This window comes from Mesocricetus auratus, unplaced genomic scaffold, assembly GCF_017639785.1.
Source record: "Mesocricetus auratus isolate SY011 unplaced genomic scaffold, BCM_Maur_2.0 Super-Scaffold_100040, whole genome shotgun sequence".
Lineage (NCBI taxonomy): Eukaryota > Metazoa > Chordata > Mammalia > Rodentia > Cricetidae > Mesocricetus > Mesocricetus auratus.
Window position 1 is genome coordinate 10669593 of NW_024429217.1, and position 18661 is coordinate 10688253.

General features: G+C 43.4%; 1 pseudogene; it reads right to left on the reverse strand.

The window, feature by feature from the left end:
- Window positions 1-17021: 17021 nt before the first annotated feature.
- On the reverse strand, window positions 17022-17773 carry LOC101838063 (annotated as a pseudogene).
- Window positions 17774-18661: the final 888 nt, after the last annotated feature.

Sequence of the window (18661 nt, forward strand, 5' to 3'; positions counted from 1 at the left end):
ACCCGGGGGTCTGGGTGGGCAAGTATCAGGGGAAACTGGTGTCCAGTGCTGTTCGTTGTGTGGTTTCTGTTTAGAGTGGTCTCTTAGTTGTTACCAACCACTATACCAAACTCTGTGGAGTAAAACTCATACAAGGGACAGGTCAGGGGCATATCAGGACCCACAAAGGCCTGGCCCATATTTTGAACTGTTGGGGAAGGTGGCTAGGAAGGGAACTGTGAACTATAGTGTCAGGTGGCCCTAATATGAACCAAGTCATTGGCATCTTATAGTTGTGTGTTGTTCTTTCGAGTTGATCTCTGGGACAAGTGCCAGAAAAATAAATGAGAACCAGAGTCCAAATTAAACATTACCTTATCATTATGTCAGAGACAAAAGCATGAAGACAAAAATCTCAGAGCAAAACAGAGTGAGGACAAAGAGGAAATAGTGGCAGCTGAAACCATAGTTTGGAGCTAAGAAGAGGAACAGAAGGAGAGGGAGCCTCAGAAAACCATGGGCTGGGGCCTGGTGATGCGTCCATGACGTCTGCCCAGTCATGGAGTATGGGAGGAGTAGCTGCCCTCTCTGCTTCCAGTCTCCTCCATTAAATGGGAAGTCACACTCTTGCCATTTTACAGGACCAGTGCAAATTAGATCTCTAACAGCTCTCCACATTTCAGCCACTGTTAGCATCCAGCTCCCAACTTCCGTGATTTACTAAGACCTTAGCAGAAATCACACGGCAGGAAGAATGCACAATTCTTCCCAAGTCAGTTTGCAATTCTCTAAATTTTTCTACCCCCAGATGATTTTAAAATATTACTTAGCTACTCTTGGCCTCAGTTTACCCAAACTGAATTGGTGGTGAGAATTAAAATGATATTCTGTTCACAGAGTACTTAGTACAATGTTAAGATGTTAAATACTTAGTATTGTCAAAGTATATATTTCTACGTTAATTACGCTTTTTATTTATTACTGTGCACACGTATCTTAGAGTTCATACAGTGAGGACAGCTTTGTGGAGTTGGGTCTCTTTTACCTTAATGTGGGTTCTGGGGATTGAACTCATGTTATAAGTCTTGCATGCATGCACCTTCACCTGTTGAGTAATCTTGCTAGCCCAAGCTATACATTTTAAACATTTAAACATATATCAAATACATGGAGCACACAGGTCAAAGACCAATTTAGACCATGAACGAAGGAAGCAGGAAGAGGATAATGGAGATACTAGAAGAAAAGGAGTCTGTGTCGTTAATAGAAGAAAAAAGTGCTGACTTTTAAAATAACTCTGAGATACTTTGGTTTCCATCTGCTTGCTAGATTTGATTTTGGAAGAAGCATACCCCAAAGTCCAAATTCTCCAAATTCTCCTTCACTGCTGGTGACTTTGCTGCTAGCTAATGTCTGCGTGGTTTCTACACAGCTTTCCTTGTAAGCTATATATTTTACCACTGATGGAAAATAAAAATAATAAGCTGGGTGCCTGTCAGTAAGTCCTGTGTGATTCAAGGATGCTGAGGTGAAATTAAGTTGTGTACAAATCTGTCAGTGTCTCAAGGTGTCTCCCAGGTTATCTTTTTAATTGGACATTTATTATATTTATCTCTAGGGGCTGTGGTAGTCTTACAGCTTACCACTCTTCAAGTTAACACAGCTCTGTATAGAGCCCAAGTCCTAATTAATAATGAAAATTTAGGAAAATGAAATCAGTGAAGGGAGATGAAGGGTTCAAAGCAAAGTTAACAAACGAAAGCGCTGGCCCGGATGTGCCTTCTTTCAGATTTCAGATGCGGACTTCGCTGTGGGTTCAATCAGTGAGTCTCCAGCCAGTCAACCTGGACTATTAAAGAGTATTTTTCACCCATTAGCCTTTGTCACCAAATAAAACCCCCTAAGTATCTCTGGGTTTGAAACTTGGGAAGGCGTTGAAAATGAGGAAGAGAGGGCCTGGAAAGCCAACATTAACACGTGTAATTTTCATATTGTGCATGGGGTTTTCCTGGGGCATTAGAACGGGGACTCACAGCAGCCATCTGTGCGGAACCATCAGACAACGATTATATCAAACCAACATATCCCTCAGGCCTCACTTCCCAAAACCTCTTCCAGAGTCTTCTCAGATGAGCTGTTTGTTTTACACTTTAACTCTTGCGTTTGCCTTTGCTCTTTATCTGGAGACCCGTCCTCCCCACTGTGTGCTCCCAATCCTGGGTCTTTAGATGGACTAAATCTCCTCCCATTTTACAGTCCTTCCATTCTGGGAGTGGTGAGGGCAGGAGAGACCGGGATCCCTCTCTTCTGGGACCCTTTCTTCAGGTGGCTTTTCAAGGCTTCTCATCAGCTGTCTCTTGGCCTGGTGCCTGGCTGCCCCTCCCTCCTCGCTGCTGTCCCTTTGTCCCTTTCACAGACTCCTGGAGCATGAAAAGAGAAGTGAAACTGGAGATAAGACAGTGGGCACTTTTTAAAGAGCATATGATTATTCTTCAGTCCATAATGCCTCTTCGTCACAGTTAATATCTTAAATACAAAACTACTAGCTTTGACATTTGTGGAGATGATACTAACAGATTTAAAAAAGAGTTTCCCATAAGATGTGTCGTTGATACACACATTTTCATATACTTGCCCGTGTCTTTGGTTCCTCCTAATGTAAATGCTTTTTCACAATTGTATTTCTTAAGCTGTGGAGCAAGAAGCTGATAAGAGCTGGTAAACTAAGCCTGTGAGACCTGTGGCCCTATGGGAATGGTAAGCCTGACCAGCGGAGGGTTGAACTGGGTAGCTCCACACCTACCTTCCACAGGCAGACAGTAGGCAATTGGCTGCTAATTCACTTGAAGCACAACAGAGGTTAGTAACAAAGAACATCCTAGAAAACAAACAACTCCCACTCTGTGAATGCAAAGAGGCCCATAGCACACAGAGGACAAGAGATCTGAGTTCAAGTCTACTACAGGGCGGTAGGTAACTGGAGGGGGGCCCTTTGCTTCTCTCCAGGCTTCAGTTTGTTCTTCTATAAAATGAACACATTAATGAAGGTGCTGGCCACCATTCTGAGGGCCAGTAAAGAGGGAAGACACTCTGTTACACTCACACTGTGACAAGGTGGAGATGATTAAGCGGGCTGTGGGCATCTACTGAAATCCCAGCACTCAGGACATGGAGACAGAAGGGTAAGAAGTTCAAGTCCAGCTTGGGCTACTTACAAGACCATGTTTCTGAAAAAGAAAACTAAAAGAATGAAAATACAGGTATCATGAATATTCAGGAAATGAAATAATATGCAACTCTAGTTTCTGTGTTCATCAAAACTGGAAAAGTCATGATTCTAGCCATAACTATGATTCTGTTAATTTTCTTCACAGGACCCTGGCATCTTTGTTGACTTATCTTACTCTGTGACCATTAAATGAAATAAACACATAATTAAAAGACTGGAGATAAATGGCATTTCTTATTTTTTCTATATTGGAGGGAGGGACTTAGAGGTTCTCTTTGACTGACATAGGATGGGGCCCTCTTCTGAAGCATCTTCTTCATAGAAAACACCCGGCTCCAACAATAGCTTCAGGATAGCAGTCAAGCCAACACAGTTGGACCTTTTAGATTGATTCTGGTTATGGGACTGATGAGGACTGAGGGTTCTTCTAACTCCTCATGTCACCCTTGGGTGACACTCAGAGCATAGCTCTCCTTGCAACAATCCTGAAGATGGATATGATCAACGGGGCCTCTCCAAGCCACCTCAGATTATTCTTTGTTTTTTTTTCTTTATAGCCATCTGCTTGCACCTGTTTTATTCTATGCCCTCATTTTGCAAGTCTGCAAATGATTAACTATGTCAACAAAAGGACAACTTTCTTCCAAAGATACTGTCTTTCTTAGGGTTTCTATTGCTGTGAAGAGACATCATGACCACTCAAACTGTTATGAAGGAAAATGTTTAATTGGGGATGGCTTGCGGTTTCAGCAGGTGGGAAACAGACATGGTGCTGGAGAAGGAGCTGAGAGTTTTACATTTTGATCCACAGGCAACAGAAGGAGAAGCCGCTACATTGGCCATGGTGTCAGCATATGTGAGCCCTCAAAGCTTGCCGCCACAGTGACACACTTCTTTCAATAAGGCCACACCAACTCCAACACGGCTACACCTTCTAATAGTGCCACTCCCTATGAGCCAAACATTCAAACACATGAGTCTATGGGGGCCTTACCTATTCAAACCACCACAGATTCCTTTTTTTGTCAGAATTCTAATGAGTTTTTTATTCTCCATTGCACAGTTGGAATTTTATCCCCAAGCAATGCTGACAATACCTGTGTGTTCATTCCACCATCTCCTGATTCAATTATATACTGTAGCTGATCCTATGCTGGCAGGATTTAGAGAAGAAAACATGATAAACAATAAGGTAAATGATTAAAAGAAGTGTGTGTGTACATGTGTGTGTACATGTGTACACATTAGTTCTTTTTACCCTGCATTACCGCATACATGGATGGTCTATGACTTTTGTTCAGAGCATTAGCATCAGTGTATGAGTCTCTGGTAGTAACACAACTACTAGCAAGCTAGTGACATAACACAAAGACAGTGTCCTTCAAAATGGCGAAGTCCAGAATGTATGGCACAGAGCTGGAGGCAACATTTTTTTTTCAGAGCCAGTTTCTTGCTGGAGACTTTGGGGCAATTTCAGCTCTTGGCTTTTTTTTTGTCTCAGGACCTGCCCATGTTTCCTCAGCTCATGAACCTGTTCAGCTTGAACTCTAGCCATGTTGAACTGAAGTCTATTGGTGCATCTCACTGTCTCTTCTCTGCTCCTTTTTCCTCCTTCCAAGACTCTTGCAATGACTTTGGCTTTATTTAGAGAATCCAGTAAATTTGCTGTTTTTAAATTCAACTCATAGCATGCAACCTATCTTTCTGTTTTATTACTGTTGTAACATTCCATATTAAGACACAGACACTGCCTTTGTGGCTGGGGAACATTGTGTCCATCACAGAAAAGGAAAACAGTCTAAAATTACAAGTGTGAGTGCCATTATTTCCATACTGTTTATATACATATGAATCGGTATCTGAAAGATGAGGGTCCTACAGATGAGAGATGTGCATGAATACTGATGTTGTGGAATATTTAACTATATAAAGATGTGTTACATTTGTTTATTCTGTGAAATATTATTTTAACCATGTGTTGTATTTGTTTCTGCTACATTTGTTTAATTATGTAAAGATGTGTTGCTGTTTCACTTTGCCTGCCTAAGGCACCTGACTGATCTAATAAAAAGCTCAATGGTCAATAGGTAGGCAGGGGATAGGTGGGGCTAACAGGCAGAGACAATAAATAAGAGGAGAAATCTAAGCTCTAGAAGAATGAGAAGAAGAGCAAGAAGAGAAGAAAGGCTAGCCAGCAGGCATAGAAAAAAGGTAATAAGCTCCAAGGCAAAAATATAGATGAAGAGAAAAAGATTAACTTAAGTTTACAAGAAAAAAGCTAGCCAGAAATGAGCATAAGCTAGGCCCACCTTTCATAAACAACAATAAGCCTCCATGTCATGATTTGGGAACTGGTTGGTGGCCCAAAAGGAAAAGCCTGGTACATTTGGCATTCCAACATGGGGCCCAAATTTTCACATAGGGCCTGAGAAATCATAAAACAAACAAACAAAACAAAACAAATTAATATGGCTCCTTTAAGAGGCTCTGCCATACAACATGCCCTATAGCAGCTAGTAAGCTAAGTAGAAACAGCAAGCTAAGTAAAAATGCCTGCAACAGCATGAGCACTGGCATTTCAGAGCTGGGGTGGTTGAATGCAGTTCCCAGTCAAACTCACCTCTGTACCTGGCCCGAGAGCCTAAGGCTCAGCTCTCACAGACCTGAGGAGGGGTGGAGCCAGCCACCAAAACCACAGTGGAGGGCCCACCAGTATCTTAGCAGTTTAAGGTTTTCCTCATGCAGATAGAAAAGTCTAGAGATACGCAGTAAAGCAGGTTCAGATGGGGGGAAAAAACAAAAAACCTCTAAACAGATTACAGTATGTTTAAAAAAGTGTATAGGTAGGCTTAAGAAAGAAGAGAAAATGTATATAGACAGTCATAGAAAAAATAAGCAGTTTGTAAATAATAAGAAAAAAAGAATAAGCCATGGAGAGGTGGGAAATACACAGGGAGTCTGGATCTGTATGCTGTGTTGACCTTGAACTTTTTGAATGCTGATGAGTGAAAACAGATGCTGAGAGACTTGGGATTGTAAGAAAGACTGATGAAATAAACCAGCCTAGATACTTTAGGAATGCCTTAACTTTAAAATGAAAGTCAGAAAATGTATTGCTTTGGGGAAGAGGTTATGCTTTTGTTTCCACAGAAAATGAAAAGCTGTGAATTCGTTCAAGGTTGATAGAGATCAGGTTTGATCGAGGAAGACACCCTGAAAATCCTAGCTACAGACATAAAGAAATGAACCTAGATAAACTACAAGACAGATAATGTATATTTTATACCACTCAAATACAAAACAAAAAAATCACATTTGGCTGGTTTGTATATAATGCACAGTTCATGCTTGTGTTAATGCAGATATGTATGTTACCTTTGAAAGTTAGTTTATTTTCAGAGCAAGATGATCAGTAACCAATAAAAATTGCTGGCCCACATTATCCAGCCTCTCAGAATGCCCCTGCTGCAGTTTCCTCAGAGTTTTACATCAGAACAGCTTCAATGCTGCTGGCTGAGATGGTCCAGCATCACAGACTATTCTAGCCAGGACTGCAGATAAGCCTTGTGTTTTCTTTTTTTTAGTTTTTATTTTTCAATTTAAATTTAAATTAGAAACAAGGTTGCTTCACATGTCAATCCCAGGTACCTTTCCCTTTCCCTCCCCTCCACCCATGCCCTCCCACCCCAATATCCCTCATTTCCCTGGGAAGGGTGAGGCCCTCCATGGGGGTGTCTGTAGTCTGTCATTTCATCCAGGGCAGAGCCTAGACCCTCCTGCAAGAGTCCAGGGTGAGAGTGCATCTCTCATTGTTGGATGGGCACCCAAAGTCCATTTGTATTCTCGGGATAAATACTGATCTACTACCCAAGGCTCAATAGATTGCTTAGGCCTCCTCACTGACACCCACATTCAGGGGGTCTTGATCAGTCTCATGCTGGATTCCCAGCCATCAGTCTGGGATTCAAGTGCAAACCCTTGTCAGGTCAGCTGTTTCTGGGTGTTAAACCAGCCCGGTCTTAACCCCTTTGCTCATCAGTCCTCCCTCTTTGTCACTGAATTCCTTGAGTTCAGCTCAGTGTTTAGCTGTGGGAGTTTGCCTCTGCTTCCATCAGCCACTGATTGAATGAAGGTTCTGTTTCCCAGACTGAGATTGTAGGCTGGCACTCCCCAGAGCTATGTCTAAAATCCATGATAGAGTACACACTGTGTTTGTCTTTTTGTGACTGAGTTACCTCACTCAGGATGGTTTCTTCTAGTGCCATCCCTTTGCCTGCAAATTTCAGGATTCCATTGTTTTCTTTTTTCTGCTGAATAGTACTCCATTGTGTAAATATACCACATTTTCTCTATCCACTTTTCAGCTGAGGGGCATCTAGGTTGCTTCCAAGTTCTGGCTATTACAAATAATGCTTCTATGAACATATTTCCTATATTGATACAAATTTAAGGTTATTTTTGTTACAACATACTGTATATATCTTTATACACCATTAAAAGGCATTGTACTTATGCAATTCATTTAAAATGTAAAGTTATAGTCCTCGCTGTTATTGTAATTTAGGATAATTAAGATACACAGGCTAGTAGTTAGTCATCTATAACAGTCAAACATGTAGTTATGTTAGGCATGTTTTCAAGATACCCATTTGGGAAAGAAACTGCTCTTTTCTTGACTGCTGACAGTATGCTGTACAAACAGGACATAAAGGAAAAAGACTGTTGAACTTTGTCAAGACAGGGTAGGGCAGTCCTTCAAAATTCCTGTTTCATGGAAGAGTCTGCCAGATATTTTAGGTCTGTAAGTCAAAGATGGATGCCCCAACATTGCAGAGGAACCTTCAGTGGCTGTCCAGACAGCCGAATGTCTGTCATTTCTATAGATTTGTAAGTGGCTTGCACTGTACTTCCTGTTTACTCAGGGGTCTGTGATGGGGTTGAAGACTAGCTAGTTATAGTTACAGTTTCCTTAGTTATGATAGAAGGTATGTTAGGTAGAAAACTTTGAACTCACCAAGATAGGATAAATAATGGAGTATTTTATTTGAGTTTGCCAAATGCAAATGAGCTGATATTGTGAATGCAATTCTTCCTTGATAATTGTCTTTATTGTGTATAGTCTTACTATATTAAAGTTAAAACTTCCTTTTCATTCAGACAAAAAAGGAGGAAATGTTATGGAATATTTAACTACATAAAGATGTGTTGCATTTGGTTATGCTGTGGAATACTATTTTAACTGTGTAAAAGAATGTGACATTTGTTTATGCTGTATTTGTTTAGCTATGAAAGGATGTGTTGGCATTTCACCTTGCTTGCCTAAGGCACTAGATTGTTCTAATAAAAAGCTGAACTGCCAATAGCTAGGCAGAGGAGGGATAGATGGGATTGGTGGGTAGAGAGAATAAATAGGAGGAGAAATCTGGGTTCGAGGAAAAAAAGAGGAAGAAGAGAGAATGAGGGGAGAGAGAGGAACATTCCGTGAGCCAGCCATGTGGTCACCAGCCAACAGACACAGGGTAGGCCATACAGAAACAATGGTAAAAGGCCCTGAGGGAAAACATAAATGAAGAGAAATAGGTTAATGTAAGTAAAGAAAAAAAAAAAGACAAGCCAAAAATGTGCACTAGCTAGACCAAGCTTTCAAAACTAATAAGTCTCCATATCATGATTTAGGAGCTGGTTGGTGGCCCAAAAGAAAACCGTGGCAGTTCCTTCTGATTGCAAGACTGGGGTGACGAGCTTGTGGCAATTAATGGGCAGTTATGTGCAGTCCTCTCCCAGTGCTGCTGCTTAGCATTTGATGTGGGAGTCCCCAAAGATGCCCTTTCCTGACTTATTTCTTTCTTTACTGGGCTTGCCATGGGTACAAGGAATTTTTAACAACTGTTAATTACTGTAGGCTTGGAAAATGTGTCTCAGCTGACTCTTTCAAAGTTGAGTTAGAGACTTGATGGTGCATAAATCTGTTAACACAGTTAAACCCTGGGCATCTGTTAACAAGTGGAGAAATTAGATTCCTCTCTGGTAGGATGCAGGGCGGGGCAGTTTAGAACCCGGGACAGTGGAGTGGTGAAGGTGTCATGCTGCATACGGCGTGACTGTGCAAGGTTGAAATGTCCTCGGAGAGACCTGTTTAGTAATGCTTTGAGAAAACCATGTTAATTCTACAGAGTGATTCTGGAACAGCCCGGAGGCTTCCTTCCCAGACCTTCGTTTAGGGGCATTTACTGGAATGCCACACAGATAAATGTTATTTTTTTTCTTTCCTTTAAGCAGAGGCCCTTTCTATCAGCATGAGAGTATTACTTGGAATCTCGAGCTTGGCTATGGGCCTGCTGAGTATTCTTACATGATGTCTGAAGTAGTTCCAAGGGACGCAAGGTCATCTACACGGGCTTTTGGCGACCTTGGCTGGTTTGATAGTACAGAATCAGTGAACCCTTCCCCAAACAACAACAAACAACAACACAGCACCACACCTGTGGGATCCTGTCTTTCCACACCCAAGCCCCTTTTCTTCCTGCTTTCTATAAAGATCCCAGGTGCCTCGTGGTCCACAGCAGAGCCAGTGTGTCAGTGATTAGCATACTTAAGCTAATAGCCTGTAGTCCTCTGAGAAGAGAAAGCACAGGTAGTATGAAGCAGCCCTCAGGAGTTGGCAGGAACAAGCGTCTTCTCAAATAAAAGCATTAAGAACACGAATCCAACAGAATCTCGGGGGCTCTGAAAATAGATCATGTCCTCACATCTCTCTAGCATAAGGAAATAGCAAGTGATGCTTGGGATCCTGAGGAGCAATGCAGCCTAAGTCCCAATGTGGGACCAAACACTGTCAAGCATCTTGGAATTCCTGCCCCACACTCTGGGACTGAGACAATGGAGCAGTCAGCGTTTCCTCCCACACAGAGATGTTTCACAGGTTTAATGCCAGCAATCATGACTTCTTTGAGTCTTCTAATGATAATTTGAAAGCTGAGTTAATATTAGCAATGGGGTTCTGAAGAGGGGACAGATGCATGACACTACAGACTGAAGGGGAGACAGAATAACAGCAGCCAGCATCTTACCATGCTTGATTTGGGCCAAGTACTATTCCAATGGCTCAGCCCTCACAACTGTTCATATACGAGCTCTTCTCACTTCTAATACACAGATGTGGAAACTGAGGCAGAAAAAGGATGAGTTTTAAGACCCAAGTTATGTGCTAGGGGAGTGATATACCTGGAATTCATACCTAGACATTATTACTCTCTAGTCTGAAATATTTTCTTTAAAAGACTTGAAACCCTTCTTTCATATTTATATGTACAGGTGTTTATACTACACGTATGTTTGTACATCCTTTGTGTTCCCAGCACCCACAGAAGCTAGAAGAGGGCTTTAACAGACCCCCAGACCTTAGCACAACCGACACCATGATGGAAGTGCCATCAGGCCATAGAATGCTGTATGTAGACTGCACTCCTGCCAAACTGAAAACAAAAGCCTAATCCATCAAAGTCTGTAGTTTTGGGAAAGTCTCTTAACATACTAACTTTGCTCTCTGGCTTCTGTAGTTCTACTTTTGACTAACTGTTCTTGTTAACTGAAGTGTGTCAACCCAGAAAATGTTGTTTTGTACTTAAAAGCACACCCTGAGAAAGTCTCAATGATACCCTGGGATCCCCAACACTCGGTGTAGTTGCTGAGGCTTTCTATGGACTCAAATCCATGTCTAAGTAGTCTTCTCTGGTGGAAACTCACGACAAGGGCATCAGATCCTCTGGGACTGGAACCACAGGCAGTTGGATTCTGAGACATCTAACCTAGGTTCCCTGGAAAAGCAGCCTCTTACCTGCTTGGCCATCTCTTAAGCCCTCAAGTTGATGTTCTTAACTGTGAAACCAATGTTGCCTTCATGGAGGAGAAATGGGAAAATATTCTACTTTGAGCACATTGAAAATGAGAGCTATTCAATATATACAATGTGCTTTAAGAGAGATAATGGTCTGGGCTATCATGGATAACAAAGATGCAGTATGCAGGAGAAGAGCCAGGCCTCAGAAAACATGTACAGTTTTAGAAAATTCAGGGGACGGTGACAGTGGAGCATTATTTCTAGATACTGAGCATCCCAGCCCCCATAAATTTCTAAAAGGCTACATCAAACACTGTGACCAGGATGTGGCCAAGGACAGTAGAAGAGAAGAAACAGAAATGAATAACAGAATGAGTGTCTAACAGTTACAACTGGCTATTGATAACTTACTCTGAGCTCAAGCTAACAAAACACCCAACATATATTATCATTTTATCCTCAAATCAAAGCTGATGTATAGTTATTACTTCCATCTTACAGAAGAGAGAGAACTGCATATGTTAGGACCTTCCTAAGCCATACACATGTAGACTTAAGGCTACTGTGAAGTACAAACCTTAGTTGGTATCACTGCTTCAGAGGTTACCACTGTGTTTCAGAATATTTGATCACACTGTGAACCCCAAGATTGCATTAGTTACTGGAAAATCCTGTATCTAGTTGGGGTATGGCTGAACCCTAGCACCCACCTTTAATCCAAGAGCTTTCTGCTTGAATGTTGTAAGCAGGATTAAATAAAGTCAATCACAGGTCAAAAGGTGGAGTAAGCAACCAGTTGGCAGGAAGTCAGCATAGGATTACTAAGGGAAAAAAATAGAGAGTAAGAGGGAATCAAGAGGGCAGATAGAGGACACACAGGAAGTAGAAGGGAGGGATATTCAATTTGAGGTTTTTCATTTGAGACAGCGAAGGAGAAAAGGAGTTTTTCAAGGACATCAACTGGTTGCTTTATCTGCCTATTTGAGCTAGCAGGCCCTCACTCCAGCATCTGGTTCTCGAGTCTTTATTGGTAAAATCAAACGATTGAGATTTAGCTAAAAACAACACCACTGCTGCAGAGTTCAGGGGGCTATTCGATGTAGTGTTTGGAAGTATACAATCTATAAAATTTTCAGACCGTGACAAAACAAAAGAAGAGCTAATTGGTATGATAATTTAATGTGATTGGCACCCATAATCTCATAGGGAGTGGCACTATTAGGAGCTATGGCTTTGTTGGAGTGGGTATGGCCTTGTTAGAAGAAGTGTGTCACTGTGGGGGGTGGGCTTAGAGGTTCCCTATGCTCAGGATACCACCAAGTGACTCAGTCAACTTCCTGTTGCCCGTAAGATGTAGGAGTTTCAGTTATTCTAGAACCATGTCTGCCTGCATGCAGCCACAATTATAATGGACTGAACCTCTGAAACTGTAAGTAAGCCATCCCAATGAAATGTTTTCATTTATAAGAGTTGCTGTGGTCATGGTATCTCTTCACAGCAATAAAAACCCCAACTAAGACAATTAGGAAGAATTATTTTCATTCCTAAAGGTTTCATAGCCTTCCCAAATAGTGCCACCAACTGGAGTTCAAGTGTTCAAACACGTCAGCCCATGTGGGATATTTTCAACCAAACCATAACAAGTGCCCACCACTGGGAAGGGGGAAAGAAGACAAAATCACATGCAGAGACAGAAACAGAAAACCTCTTGAAGCAAAGACTTCTGCTATATGTGATGTTTGTATACAGATTTTTGCCATCAGAGGCTTCCATCTTGGTTCTGCTGGATATAATTCACTCATTTATTGAAAAAATATTACTGAGATTCACTAAAACAGTGATTCATTTAATTTTTAATCATATAGATGCATGCATGCTTTGGGGCCAGCTCAGTGATGCACTCAAAGTATCCTAAGTATACAGACGTACGCACAGAGGCAATGCTTCAACCGATTTCATCAGAGGTGCTGTTTGGGGTACATAATTGCCTGACCAACAGAAGAAAGCGCAAGTCCAGAGTTAAGTTGAAAGTGTATTATAAATTAGGCTAAAACACAAGGAGAAAAACAGTTATTTTTCACTGAATGCTATTGTTAAACGAAACAGCAAGCAAAACTCCTGAGGAGCAATATGGGTTCTCAATTTTAAACTCAGTTTTATTTTATATGTGTGAGTGGTCTGTCCACATTTATGGGTGCACACCACATGCATGCCCGGTGCTCAAGGAGGCCAGAGAGGGCACTGGATCCCTTGAAACTGGACTTACAGAAGATTGTGAGTTGCCATGTGAATGCCCGGAATTGAACCCCTATCCCCTGAATGAATAGCAAGTACTCTAACCACTGCACCATCTCTCCAGACCCAGAAACAGTATTACATTTTTTATTTCCACATTTAAAGCTCTATATTGTACCCAAGACACAGAGCTCTGTGAAGAATGAATATCATAATGCAAATGTTTATATGGTATTGAAAGTTACAAAGGATTTAATCAGTATAACTCTATTAAGTGTATTTAGAAGTGTGCTTGGCTGGCTTCTGCCTGCCTGGATATTTATAAGATGCACACATGTGCATTTGCTAAGCCTTCCTAACGTTATAATTTAGTCACAGTTTGTGCAAAGCCCAACCCCTTTTTGACACGCTACCGGGAAGGCTATTAACAGACAGGTGCCTACTCAGCGGCCTCCATTACCGCTAACCCATTTCAGAGCCCAGCTTTCGCCTTATTCTTAATGTTAGGATGCGTTTCATTCTCTGGTCTCGATGAATTTCGTGCTGCGAATTTCTCTTGGGCTGGGCTTTTGTGAGCTGAGAAGACAAGGTGCTGAGCATAAAATTACAGAAGATAATCTGGAGTTGCTTTCACCTCTCCGTGGTGTGGTGGGTTTACTTTGGCTCACAGTTTAATGGGGAGGGGGTGCGGGAGGAGGGGAGGGAGAGGGAACTGGGATTGACATGTAAAACAAGCTATTTAAAATTAAAATAAAATAAAAAAAGTAAAAAAAAATAAAGAGCTGTACCCATCACCGTCGGTTGGGGAGGCACGTTATCCCTAGCTCTGTTGCTCTGAGAATCAAGGAAGCAGCAAGAGCTGGGGTTCTGAGTAGTCCTCAGGGTCAACTCCCATAGTAACACTTCCTCCAGGTTGCCCCCCACCACCCCCACACACCCCCATACAGTGCTCTCCGAAAACAGCAGGGCCAGCCAGGAGCCAAATGTTAAAACATGTGGATTAGCAGAGGACGCTTCACATTCAAACCTTCCCAGTAGTGTTCCCGGGAAAAGAGAGGGGATCTTCTGTGGAAGAAGACGGTGATGCAGAAACCCACAGGTCTTGGAATGCTGTGAGGTCAAGTCTATATGGCTCAGCCTGTCTGTCTGGTGACTCCATTCTGCTGAGTTGCTAAGTGGATTGGAAACATTGTTTAGAGGTCAGAGACCACTTCGTCTCTTTTAAAGAAGCTTAAAATAGATGTGAGAATCAAGCAAACTGGTTCTCAACCTTGGTTTTATCATTTCACTGTCTTCATTTGGAAGCAAGCTTCTAAGTCTTGGAAGCTCTGTTCCATCACACATTTTTTTGAGACAGGGTTCTGGCTGTCATGCAACTAGCTATGTAAGACCACGCTGGCCTTGAACTCTCAGAAATCCCCCTGCCTCTGCCTCCCGAGTGCTGGGATTAAAGGCATGCACCACCATCGCCAGGCATCACACAACATCTTAAGATCTGGTTGAGACTTGAAAAGAAGAAAAACTACATAAACCATTAGCCCAGCCACACAGTCTAGACACATAAGGTATTGAGCTATAATGATCAATATTGGGGGAGGGGGCTGGTGAGCAGGGCTTGGCATACAATAGGCCAATAAATCAATAAAGTCTACTGCCTTCATAGTGTAAAGCCTTGTTCACATTCCTTCCCTGACCTTAGCCTTCACCAAACTGGAGGACTTCGGGGACTCCTTGATAAAACGAAGCCACATGTGGCTGTCTATTCAAGGACAAAAGCACTTACTATGCAGATACTCAGATAAAGAGGCAGGCTGGCTACTGCGCCCTGTGGAGGGAGAGAAAGAATTCTCAGCACCTGACTCCAGCTGCCCCTGAGTCGGCAGTCCTCAGCCGTCCCTGCCCTGCCTTGGCAGAGCTTGCCCACACAGGCACGCCATCGAATCGAATGCTGACGTGGAGTTTTGTGGTCCCCGCCAGCCACCCACATCATCCTCATGAAGGAGCACCGTGTCCTCCGGCCAACTTCCTGAAAGAGGCTAGACAGAGAGAAGACTGCAGTTTAGGGCTGCTTTGTAGGCTCAGAGAGGCTCTTCTCTGTTTCCTTGTTTGAGAACTCCCACCTTGCCTGCAACAATCAAGCTTGTTGATCAGCAAGAAATATGGAGTTCTAAGAGGAGATCTCAGTGGGTTTCAGAAGTGGAGGACACTCACTGTCAGGCAGCAGAAGAGTGACTGGGATCGGAACACAAAGCCAGGGATTACAGAAATTCTTCCCAACCCTAACCCCCCCCTAAAAAAACACAACAAAATACTTGGCAGCCTTTTACTTGATTTATTACTTAGACATTCTGGGCTTCAAGGCACTTCTCTGCAGTTTGAAAGCAAACGATTTTACATAGATATCTCTATTTCCCTGCCACATGTCCACTGTGTAGACATTATTAATCTCTGACATCCGGGACAGAGGGTGAGCAAGTGGCTTTCATCAGGGATGGCTTCAGTACTCACAGGCAGAGTGCAGTACAGTCCCCAAGTCCCTGCACATCCTAGACTCTAATCCTGACCACAGACTAGCATAGATAGTGCAGAAAGCCCAACCCCCACACTGCGCAAGGTGCCCTCAGAGGTCAGAAGAGGACATCGGACTTGTGACTGTGAGTACAGGTAGCTGGGAACAGAACTTGGGTCTTCTACGAGAGCCGACTCTTACCCTGTGAGCCACCTTGCAAGCCCCAAAAGTTCTTATTGGTATCATTTAAAAGTGATCATTGACAGGTGAAAAGCAAACTCACCAAAACCAGAGAACTGACTACTGATTATACTCTGCTTCTACTTGGTGAATATTGTGTACTAAATATAACAACACAGGAACTATGTGGTATGGTTTCAGTTTCCCCACACACACAGTGTCTGTCAACAATTCATATAACTGCAGGGCAGTGTCCTTATCTGCTCTCATTTTTAGTCTTTTGTCACTTGTTTAATCCTTTTAAGAGAAATACCTGCTGAGCCATCTCAGGACCCAATCATCATCATCATCATCATCATCATCATTTCTTCCTCCTCCTCTCCCCTCCTCTTCCTCCTCCTTTTTGGGGAGGGTAGGTCAACAAATGACTTTATTGTGAAACGTGTGCTATTTATTAGCAGTTGTTTTTCTGGAAACACAAATGTGAGAACTGGGCACCATATCTACAGTGAGTAGGTCCTGCAGCCAGGGGAACCAGCCCAGGGTCGCCAGGCTTTCCTTGTACCCCAGGGCACCTCACTCGTTCCTCACTCCCTCCAGGGCTCCAAGCTACCTCTGAAAAGGGAAAGGAACCCACTAAAACTCCCAGCACAGGAAGGCCACAACCACCTTGGGATGCTAATTGCTGCACATTCCAATAAGCCTAGCAACAATACCAAAACCAACCCTCAAGCAGCTGTTCCCATTGTCCTTTGCTGTCCTGACCGCTAGCCTCCAGTCTGGCTTCTGTATACCGCAGAGCACAGCACGAACATGCACACGCTGTGTCTTTGTTCAGGTATGAAGGTTTGGTCAGGACAGCCCAGACCACGCAGCCCTTAAGCCTCTGTAGCATCTACGGGAGCCACACCCTTGAATAGGCTGGTCAAAGGCAGCCCAATGCACGAACAAGTAGACAATTGTCCCACCACCAGACCTGCTCTCCATCCAATATGCATACCACCCCAGGCAGCCAAAATCTTGACATCAGTAAGCAGCTACTATTCGTATGAGCCAGGAACCATTTCTTTATTAAATGGAGCTCTCCAAGGGTATCAGGCATGTTGTTAGGGAGTATCTTGAGATGGCTGGCTCTGGAGGTTCCTGGCTTTCGGGCTCTGGAGGCGGAGTTGGCACAGCTTCCTTTTTCTGGGCTGCGCTATCTGTGGCCTGAAGATGTGGCTGAGTTTGGGATCCAGCACCTGAGAAACGATCCTGTCCACTTCTGCTTCCAACGTGCCTAGCTGAACCATGTTCCGCCTCAGCCATTTCGCAGCTGCTACTTGGTTCATATTCATCGTAGGATTCCATTCCTGTTTGTTCAGATGTGCTGACACAAAAATTATCCAGTTTCTGCTTTGGGTTCTGACTTGGTGTGCACGTTGGCCAGGCAGTCCCCGGGGACGTAGCCTAACAGGCCGCGGTCCTTGAGCTGCTTCACTATGAGGGGGATGAACCGCAGGTCTCCTCCCAGAGGAACGGGGTTCACCAGAGAGTCTGCCCCACTCAAGTCCTCTGCCGATGCGGGTTCCGAGGCTAGGACCTCCATGGCTGCCCCCTCACCTGCGGCTGGGCCGTCCGCGGCTGCTCCTACATCTTCGGCCATGGCCGGGACTCATGCTCGCTCGGCTGCTCCTCCAGGAGCCTCGGGCCAAGCTGCAGACATGGAGCCGCTCGCCCCCTCCCCCCCAGGTGTCAGCGATGGTGGGAGGATGCAGAGTCCAGGGCGCTTCCTGCTCTGCTTCTTTTTAAATAGGGTCTTATTACGTAGCCCAGGCTAGCCTTTAAGTCATAATCCTTCTGGCTCAGCCTCCTGAGTGTTTTGATTACATACATGTACCACCACACCCAGCTGTGTTTGTGACCTATAAGGAATTCTGATTGATGAAGTTTTTTTTTCTCAATTTCATAGAAAGGGAAGCAAAGTAAGGTACATTAGAATTTTGTGCGCTGCATTATTGAGCACCTTCCGGTAGAAGGGGATCTCGGCTTCGAACAGAGTGCTAAATTTCAGCTCTGTGATTTCCTTCTTGATGACTAGAAACTTTTCCTAAAGATCACTGTTTCTCCACACATTTTTCCAACTGATTTCTCCCACCCTCCTCATATTTAATACCAGGCACTGTAGGGTCTATTATGTACAGAATACATGTCATACCTTGGTAAGATGTTTCCGAAATCCTGGTCAAGGACAGTTAGTCCTCTCAACAGGAATGACAGCGCCCGGAAGTGACCAAGTCGCCCCAGTACTGAGCTAAATGGAACATGAATGCTGCCAACTCCCTTCCCTGGTTACTAGAAATGCTTATGGCTGCTCTACTATGTCTTACTCACACAGACATGAATACACACTCTGTGGGCTCGTGTGCAATTGTCCTGTACTGTCTGGAAGACACTGTTTCACAACAGTTGCTTACTGTCTCTGGATCTTACAATCTATCTGCCCCCTCTAGCGTGATAATTCTCTGCACTTACCACTTGTGAGTCTCTGCATTAATTTTCAACTACAGGAAACTTCTCGGTGAGGTCTGAGAGCCTATGGGTCCAAAGGTAAGTACTTACGAAGAGTTTAATACTATATCCATTAGCAGAATAATAGAAGTAGATTCTTTCCTAGGAAACCCAGACACAGGTTCTTGGCCCAGTTAAC